This window comes from Cinclus cinclus, chromosome 8 (genome assembly GCF_963662255.1).
Source record: "Cinclus cinclus chromosome 8, bCinCin1.1, whole genome shotgun sequence".
In the NCBI taxonomy this organism is placed as follows: Eukaryota; Metazoa; Chordata; class Aves; order Passeriformes; family Cinclidae; genus Cinclus; species Cinclus cinclus.
Genome location: NC_085053.1, coordinates 25,353,922 through 25,362,665, shown reverse-complemented (window position 1 = coordinate 25,362,665; position 8,744 = coordinate 25,353,922).

Sequence of the window (8,744 nt, the reverse complement as noted above, 5' to 3'; positions counted from 1 at the left end):
GGAATTTGATCTTTAGATATAATTTAATGCCTTTGTGAGGCTTTCAATAACACTTTAGTACTGTTAATGCCACAGTATTTCATCAGTTTGCCCAGTAACAATCATATGTTAACATAGCAAACATGCCCTGTAATGTTTTTTTCCTCTAATATCTTCTAAATCTGTATTCGCATAGGTGCCTTCTTTAAAGTCCTCAGACAGGAAAGTAAGAACAATATTATGGAATATTTTAACTGAAACCAAGCTGGTCCCAGCTTTTACGTTACTTTACTTCCTTTTCCCAAGTATTTTTTATTTATGTCTACACCAATTACCAGTCACAACTAAAAGCAGTTCTAAGCCACCCCTGACGAGATGTTTACATGAGATGCTTACAAAAGTAAGGAGAATTTGAAATACCTGGTTTTGTCCTTGGGGTTTGGCCATGGGTAAGATCCCTAAAATGCAGATTTGCACATTCTCCCCACCAAAGAGCATGCAGTACCTTTCCTGTTTTAATTTCCAGAAAAAAATGTTATAAATCTGGGATTAAAGGCAGGTGTGGCCACAAACAAATTTGGGAAAGGGAATTAGTTGCTGTTTGCTGAAAGTAATTACTTCCTGTTAAGATTACCATAGCAATTAATGTATTTCCCTATAATACTATCAGGAATAATAAAGTTAGTGGAGAAGAACGGCAAACAAACACCTTTGTCCGCTCTGGAAAACAGATTAGTACCAAAGCTTCCTTGTTACACAGACAGCAGGAGAGCTGCATCGTCCTTATCACTTCACTTTCTTGCTTTTAAATGCTTGGCTTAGTCAAAGTCAGGAGAGACAATTAGGCTTTTGTCACTTAGCAACCATAACTGGCTTCAGGAGCAAAGCAATTTGCAACTGACAGCACTTGACTACAAAACGTTACCACTGCAGCACATCTACAGCCACTCACTCCTGTTTGAAAGGCGGGAGCCTGGGCACAGAAAAACAACCAAAGTACCTTTTAAAAGAAGTGTTCACATTCCATTTTTCAAGCTACTAGAGAAACTTTGTCTTCCCCTGATTTCCCAGCATCCCATCACCCATACAGATGAGTTTTTGAAGAAGTCCTTGAGCAGGAAGGACACAAGTGAGCAGCTAAAGCTTTCTTGAGGCATCTCAGTGCTAATGCCACCCAAGTCGACTGCAGTGAAACACCTATGTACTGTGAATATCACCATGAACCTCTTCTTCTGCGTGTTCACTTTTATCACTTAGGTGCTTTCAAGTTTCAAGTAGGTACTTGGGATGTCCTTGGATGAATAGGAAGTTTTGAATGAAAATATGACACAATGAAATAATGAAAAATTACTGGAATTGTACATTCCTTATGGGACTTTGGGTCTTCAACAGTGGTAGACAAACACTGGTGACAAAAATACTATTCCTTTTTATAAAAGTACTTTAAGTAGTTCTGTTTTAGAAGAATCATAATAAATATTTAAGACTCAAGGCCTAATTCTGATATTGGTTGGAGCCATCCACACCATGGGCTCTCAAAGACTCAGTTTAATTAGTGCATATGAGGACAGCAACAGGCACGTCCCACTTTCAGCACTGACCTGATGAAAGCACTCTTGGCTCACACAGCATTGTCCAGGAGTGACACAAGTGTGTATTTTCCTAGGAGTTTAAACACAGCCTTGAAAATGCTTGATGGATATTATACAAGCTCCCAGTAGAAGCAGAAGCCCAGTGAGGCTGGTCTCAGAACACTGATGGATGAAGAGAATTTTACTCTGATATTCCAGCATCCAGCTAAACCACTCAGTTCTGGAAGACTGAATAGATGCAGCTGAAAATCACAGCAGCCAAGTATTTCTCATTACATTTTTTGCTGCTGAAAATGCTGTGGAAAATGGAGGAAATTACTTTGGCTGGGGTATGCAATGCTTGCCTGGAAGTCCTTAAGTATTTTGTTCAGCCCCAGTACACAGAAAATAAAAATGTCTGAACAAATTTATTGAGGGTTTGGTTGTCTGTTTGTCACACTTGACAGCAAATCTGTGACTGGCTGAAGACTGGTGCTGCTGTGTGGGGAACAGCAGCTCTCTCTTGCCACAACACCCTGCCTAATCTCTGGCACTGGTGATCAGCTTATTGATCATTGTTGGGAGATCCAGCTTTACAGACATCATCTGAAGGGATGCAGCAGAAAGGGAGTCAACACAGGAAAAGTGGAACCTGCAGCCATGGGGCCTTGGCAGCAGAAGGGCACCTCCCCCCCCCCGCCCCCCCCCCAAAGCACCTCCTGTGATAGCAGTGTCACAAAAGTCTGCATTCACCTGAATTAGTACAAGATCCAGCAAAAGTCTTGGTAAATCACACATGTGTTAATTATGTTCTACAGAGAAATAAAATGACATTTAAATTATCTCTAATAATGTAAGTGCACCATGAAACTACTGTATTTCTTTATGCTAAAATAAGCAACAGAGATGTGATGATATTTTTGCTTTAAGAAATATTATTTTTTAACTTACAACATCATAGCTTCTCAGTAACACAAAATAATGGGTAAGCATGGATCTAATTGTCAGAGTCAGTTTATGCTTAATGATATGTAAAGTCTGCTCCTTAACTTCCAGAGAAATGTGAGTTTCTGGGTGTTTCCATCTGTTCCTTTCTTAAGCATGTGCAGCATTCCTGCCTCCTAAAGATTTATTCTTTAAAAGGGTGTTATGTGCCTTTAATACTGGGGGATCCTACTCTTCCTAGTCATTATACTGGAAAGCCTGTGTGTTACACAAACATTTGTTAAAATATTCATATTCCAAACCTGTTTCAAGACATACCTTATAAATATTTAGATGATCTTAGATTCTGAAAGTTACCAGGGATTAGTCTAATATTGTCCAGAGTTTTAGGTACTGAACATGGTGTACCTGAGAGAGAAGAACAAATTGGAAAAGTGTAAACGTTAGGGGAGGTATGACCCACAATCAAAAAAAAAAAAAAAACTTCAAATACTTTTTTATGAATCATCTTATTCTGTGAGACTTGAAACCTACACAAACACCACTTCTTCCTGAGGCAAGAAGAATTTGAAATCTGGAAAGCTGAAAAATAACTTTCCCAAAAATCTTTCTCTTACATCTCTGCTGCCATGTTAGACACTAGAAAAAATCCAGGAGTGTGTGAAAGCCTGGATGTGAGCACCTGACAGGGCCATGCTCCTGGGTGACCTGCCACTCCAGTGAGTCACAGGGTGACTGCTGAGCAGGGCAGCCTGAGACCCGGCAGCTGCAGAAGGAAACATGGAAACAACCTTACTGAATTCTCTGCTACAGCAGCACATCTGCATCCCCTCTGGATCAATAAGCCCTGGGTGGAGAATGGCTTTGTGTTATCTGGTCCTTCCTTTCCTCTTTCTTTTTGTGCTTTTCAAATAGCACAAGGAAACAGATGGTCTATCCCTGGCATTGCACCTCACAATTTTGCCCAGAATTAAGCCACAGAATTTTTTGCAGGTTATGATGAAGCTGGACATGGCTATCTATTGGCCAGTGTCCTTGACAGGACATATTCAATTTCACACATTTTATCTGTGGTGTAAATGACCAGACAGAATAATGCCTTCCACAGGCTTTCTGCTCTCAGTCCTTTCTAACTCCATCTTCTGGAGTAAACTCTTTTACTCTTCATGCTTGTTGCTCCTGTCTATTTCTCTTTCCCTGGATATTACCACATGGGATAAGCAATGCATGCTGAGTACTGCTCAGACACAGCCCAGTGATCTGCCAGTGAATTCCTTCTGTGGGTGTTTGTATTCCCCAACAGTAACTTACAGATTTAATTTTGTCCCATTATATCACTGAAACAGAATTCTGCACTTTTGTTTTTCTCTGTCCTGGGATATCTTGAGCTTCCTTATGCTATTCCCAGAAGCAGCTGCATAGGACATTGTGTTTTGTGATGGTATTATTTTTGGCTGGCTCATAATTAACTGTTAGCTGGTGAGTTAAAGTATTATTCCACATCCCTTGTCTAACACTACAGACTGACTGCTCACTGCTTTACAAATTCTTTTAATATTACTATTATTTAAGATATTGCGATATTCTGAATAACTTAGAAAATTACTTCACTTGATGTTATTACATGCTACCACTGAGAACTCTTCAGGTTCCTCACATTACCCGCTGTTGCCAAGCTGATAAATATGAAACATTGCCTGTTGATAACCTGAAAGGAGTATTATTTTGCTCAAGTGGAACAAGCTCTCCAGTTATGACGTATTAAAGCGATCTTGACGCCAACTGCCACCCATTAACATGCTAATCAGCAGCAAAGGGAAGAGGCAGAGCCAAAATCACAAACCCAAAAACTCATCAAAGCTTGAAGGAAACCATGGTTTTACCACAGTGGTGTTGTACCAGTTGTACCAGCAGCTCCTGCTCAGGCTCTGTATGTTCATCCTGACAGATGTGCATCCTATGGGGCAGAGGTGAGGACCTGCAGGACAAGTTACCACTTCACAATCTTTTCATACAAAAGATTTAACCAGTCCTCATGACCTTTGCTTTCCCAGCTCCTGCCTTCCCATGGCAATGGAGAAAACAAAGAAATACAGAATGTTCACAAATCACAGGATCTAATAACTTGTATCTTAGAAGAAACATGGCACTCAGAGGTGATCTGTACATTTAGTCATTAGAGCCAACAACTTCTTGCTTTCCTAACTGTAGCTTAAACTGTTCTTATTAGTTTTTTAAAAAAACACATGCATTGCATGAATACATAATCTATTTCTTGGAGTTACCTGTTAATTGTGGAGAGATTCTGAATTTGTCGCCTTCATCATTAATAAATCCATACACTTCACTTGCAATTTCTGGCTTTTCATGCTGTAGGAAACACTCAGACACAATCTCATGTGACATTAAAGTCACTGCACTGTGTCTCTCAACATCATTATATTAAGGAATCATCTCTGCTTAAAAATGCAAAGAAAAATGTGCCAGCTTCATTATTTTCTCCTCTGGAGAAAGGACTTTGAGTTCTTTTTTAATAGGACAAAATGAAAATCAATATTGGACTTAAAGAACAAGAATTTCCTTTACCTCTTAAAAAACCAAACACACAAATACTGATCCTTCTGTCACTTTGCCTCACTTCTTTGCAGCTAAAGCATCTCTTTAGCAAAACCAGTAACTGAAGGGTGCAGCCAGTCTATAAAGCTCAGATGGGGTGAAAAACTGAGTTTTGAAACTCTCCAAACAAGTTGCTCTGAACCAATTTTCCCACAACTGAATCTTTGTCTTGCTTGTTCTCATTTCCCACAGGTAGTTATGGCATTGGCAATTTGAAATAACTTGCTGATATTCAGCATGTTGTTTTATTTCCTCTCCTATAATTGAGTTGTGCTGTTTTGACATTTTGATTCAGCACTGTAAAAAAAGCAGATCCAATTTACTGAAATTTCTGTGGTTGATTCAAAAATACTGACTCAATTTCTTAGTACATTCATTAAAGGAAACATACTTAACCTTACATTTGTTTACAGAAACAAGTACTCATTCATCAAGAAGAGGAACTCCACTTTCCCTGGAGTAAGTCACAACTTTGGGCAGGGATGGATCTGATCTGAGGCTTGGTTTCCACAAGGCTTTTCTGTTTTGGAGTACAGTCCCATAAAAGTTATCGCAGAGCCTCTTCAGTACACTCTTGACCCTGCACCAACACCTAAAAAGTTTCCACCTGCTACATGCTGTGTGAGAGAAGAGGGAGAACAGAGGCAGCAATAATGGCAGAAGACCAGGTCAATGCAAGGTGTTATCTGTTATCTAAAATTCAGATTATCATAGTAAACATCAGAACTGACAACATAAAATGTTCATAAGCCGGCTGCTCACTCCTCCATTTCTGGGGACAAGCCCTGTCTCTTTCTTCTGTCCACCCTTTTGGAACAGAAAGAGATTTCGCCTGGACAAGGGCTCAGGAGGCTCAAGATGCTGCCCCATCAAGTCCATGCCCCTCTGCAAAAGCTCATCCACAGCCAACCGAAGCCTGAACAACCCATTTTCCCTCAAAACTTCTAGGTCACACTGCCTGACCCAGCTGGCAAAATGCTCAGCACTGCTGATGGAAGAAAGAAAATAATAGTGGTCCTTAGTACCCTCTTGCCACCAGCTTCTTTTCAACCTGGGCAAAAGGGAAGCTGTGGTTTCTTAAGATGCTGCTCAGCTCTAGTATCCTGAAGCATCAGATGCAAAAAAAGATGCTTATATGCATCTCTTTGAACTTGGGCTGTTTCCAATAATCAATTTCACCACTCTCTTTTGCTGCTGCCATTATGTATCAAACGTACTTTCAGTATATAAAGCAGAGCTCTTCAAGAGTTTCTCTAAAGGATGAGGGTTGAAAAAAGCACAGAAATAATGGATGGGCCTAAAAAGATGTTTTCAAGGAGCTGGTTTATAACACAAGCGAAACCTAAATTTCAGTATATTAGTTACAGACTTAGGGATTTCAGAGATGCCTGGGTGGGTTCTTCCCATACAAAGGTATCTTATACACACTCTACACACATACCTGAATCACATATCTCTACCTGTGTACCACACTCAGGAACTACATAATGGTAGGAAAGGGATGCTAAATGCAATAATCCTTCTGAGCACTAGAAACCAGCACTTGTTCCAAAGATACAGAAATAAATGATGTTGGGAATTTGGAGAGATCCTGATGGTGGTTGTTCAGATGAGGTTTTCAACTTTTTCAATTTCTCTGTGCAGTAGAGATCTCTTTTTTGAACCAGACATACCTTCATATGGCTCACAGCTGATTCTCCAAAAGTCAGGCCATTGTAGAACTCTCATCTTCTGCTCTTAATGCAGTATTAGTCAATCTCTACCCCACTATTCAGTACCTGTTCAAATATGTACTTTTTTCTTAAATTCCTAGACTTCCAAACAAATAACTATGAAAATAACAAGATCACTTCAAAACCTATTGCACAAATTTTTAAATTCCTCACTTCACATTAAAAGACAGGATTCCTGTGAGCTACAGGCTAACAGAACAGAACTTTTTAAAGCTTCTCATTTTTATTTCTAGGAAATAGCTGAATCTTTATGCTTTTCCTGACTCAATTTTTCCAAAACTTGAAGGATGTAACAGTTGCAAGGATCTCTAGCATTTGTAATATTAGGAAAATAATTAAAACAGGCATTATTTTAATTCAGTAAAACTGTGACCTTTCTTTGGTCTTTCTTCTCTAATTTAAAAATTGAGAAGGATAAAGCCTTCAGAAATTATACTTCAAAATGATTAATTATGAAAATCATTATGTACTTGACTGATCGTGTGGCAACATTGATTAGGTATTTTCTACTTAGACCCAAAGTCAGATTAAGTAGCACAAGTGAACAGGCAGTTATTAATATTACAATATCTAGAGAATGGTAGGGATGAAAAAAGTAGATCACTTTGCAGTGAACTGCCACTTCTGCCAGTGTGACTGCAAAGGAAGAAGCAGCCAGGCCCAGAACTGCCAGTGGGAATCAGCCAGCCTGGTCCCACTGAAATCCATCAGGGGCTGCTGCTCCTGCTGCTCCTGCTGCTCCACTGCTATCTGTGTGTGCACAGACACAAACACACTTTCTATATCCCACAGTCTGAGGGATTCACACAACTAATTCACACAACTTTTATTTTGGCCCTATGATTACAAGAACTCTTCAATTTTGAGAAAAAAAACCAATAAAAAACGCTCATGGCAACAACTGTGAGTTTTAGTACCTTCTGTACAGCTGATGGCACAGCAGCCCTGAATTTGCTTTATGTGGTAATTTAAGCAATTTAAGCTTAAAATGTTCCCAGGGCAAAAATTAGGGCTATGTCTAACAAGTACATTAAGGCTTATTATGCCTATTAAGCACAGGGAGTCACCCTTGTTGTGACTGCACATTATATTTGAAAGCTGTTCTGGGCAGTGTGCTGATTCCCTAATCAAACCAGTGCGGGAAGCACTTCTTGGTGACATTTAGAAACCTTCAATTACAAAACAAGTAGCTAAAAGGGCAAAGGAATGGATTTTCCTAAACACAGTGACAGAAAACAAAAACAGACATTGCACATAGGCAAAGAAATGGAACCATTCTTTTTGCAGTCTGTTTTTTACTTTTAGTGCTGTTACTTCGGTGTCTTAAGACATTCAAAATGAATAAATAGCCCAGTATCCAAGGGGAAAAGTAACCTTGTTATTTGAGGAATCAAAGATTTTGAAATTGCCCAGGAGACAGAAATCAAAGATATTTTGATCTTGCAACATTCAGAATACTGAGTACATCTTGTTACTTTTAAGTATCTTTAGAATTTAAAAATTAAAGAAGTGCTGATTCAAATTTCTATGAAGTTAAAATAACTTAAATCTTTTTTTTTTCATCTTCCATAAATCTTTTATTGGTGGTTCAAAATGAAGCATATGCTTCCAGAACATTTATCTCATGGCTGGCATCCTCCAAGGAAACCAGATGGCAAAACTTATAAATCCTTTCCCTTCTGCTCTTTGACAGTCTCAATCAAGAAAGTTATGAGGCCAGAAAATCAGGTTTATGTCCTATTGTTATAAAAACCTTTTCTTTATGCATCTGATGTGGTTTCAATTTTCTCCAAGTCCATAGTGGCAAATAGCAGTTTAATGAAATATTATATACAGACAGGTGTTGGAAGAACATACACCACATTCTCTACTTCAATGGGAGGCACTGGTGTATGATTCC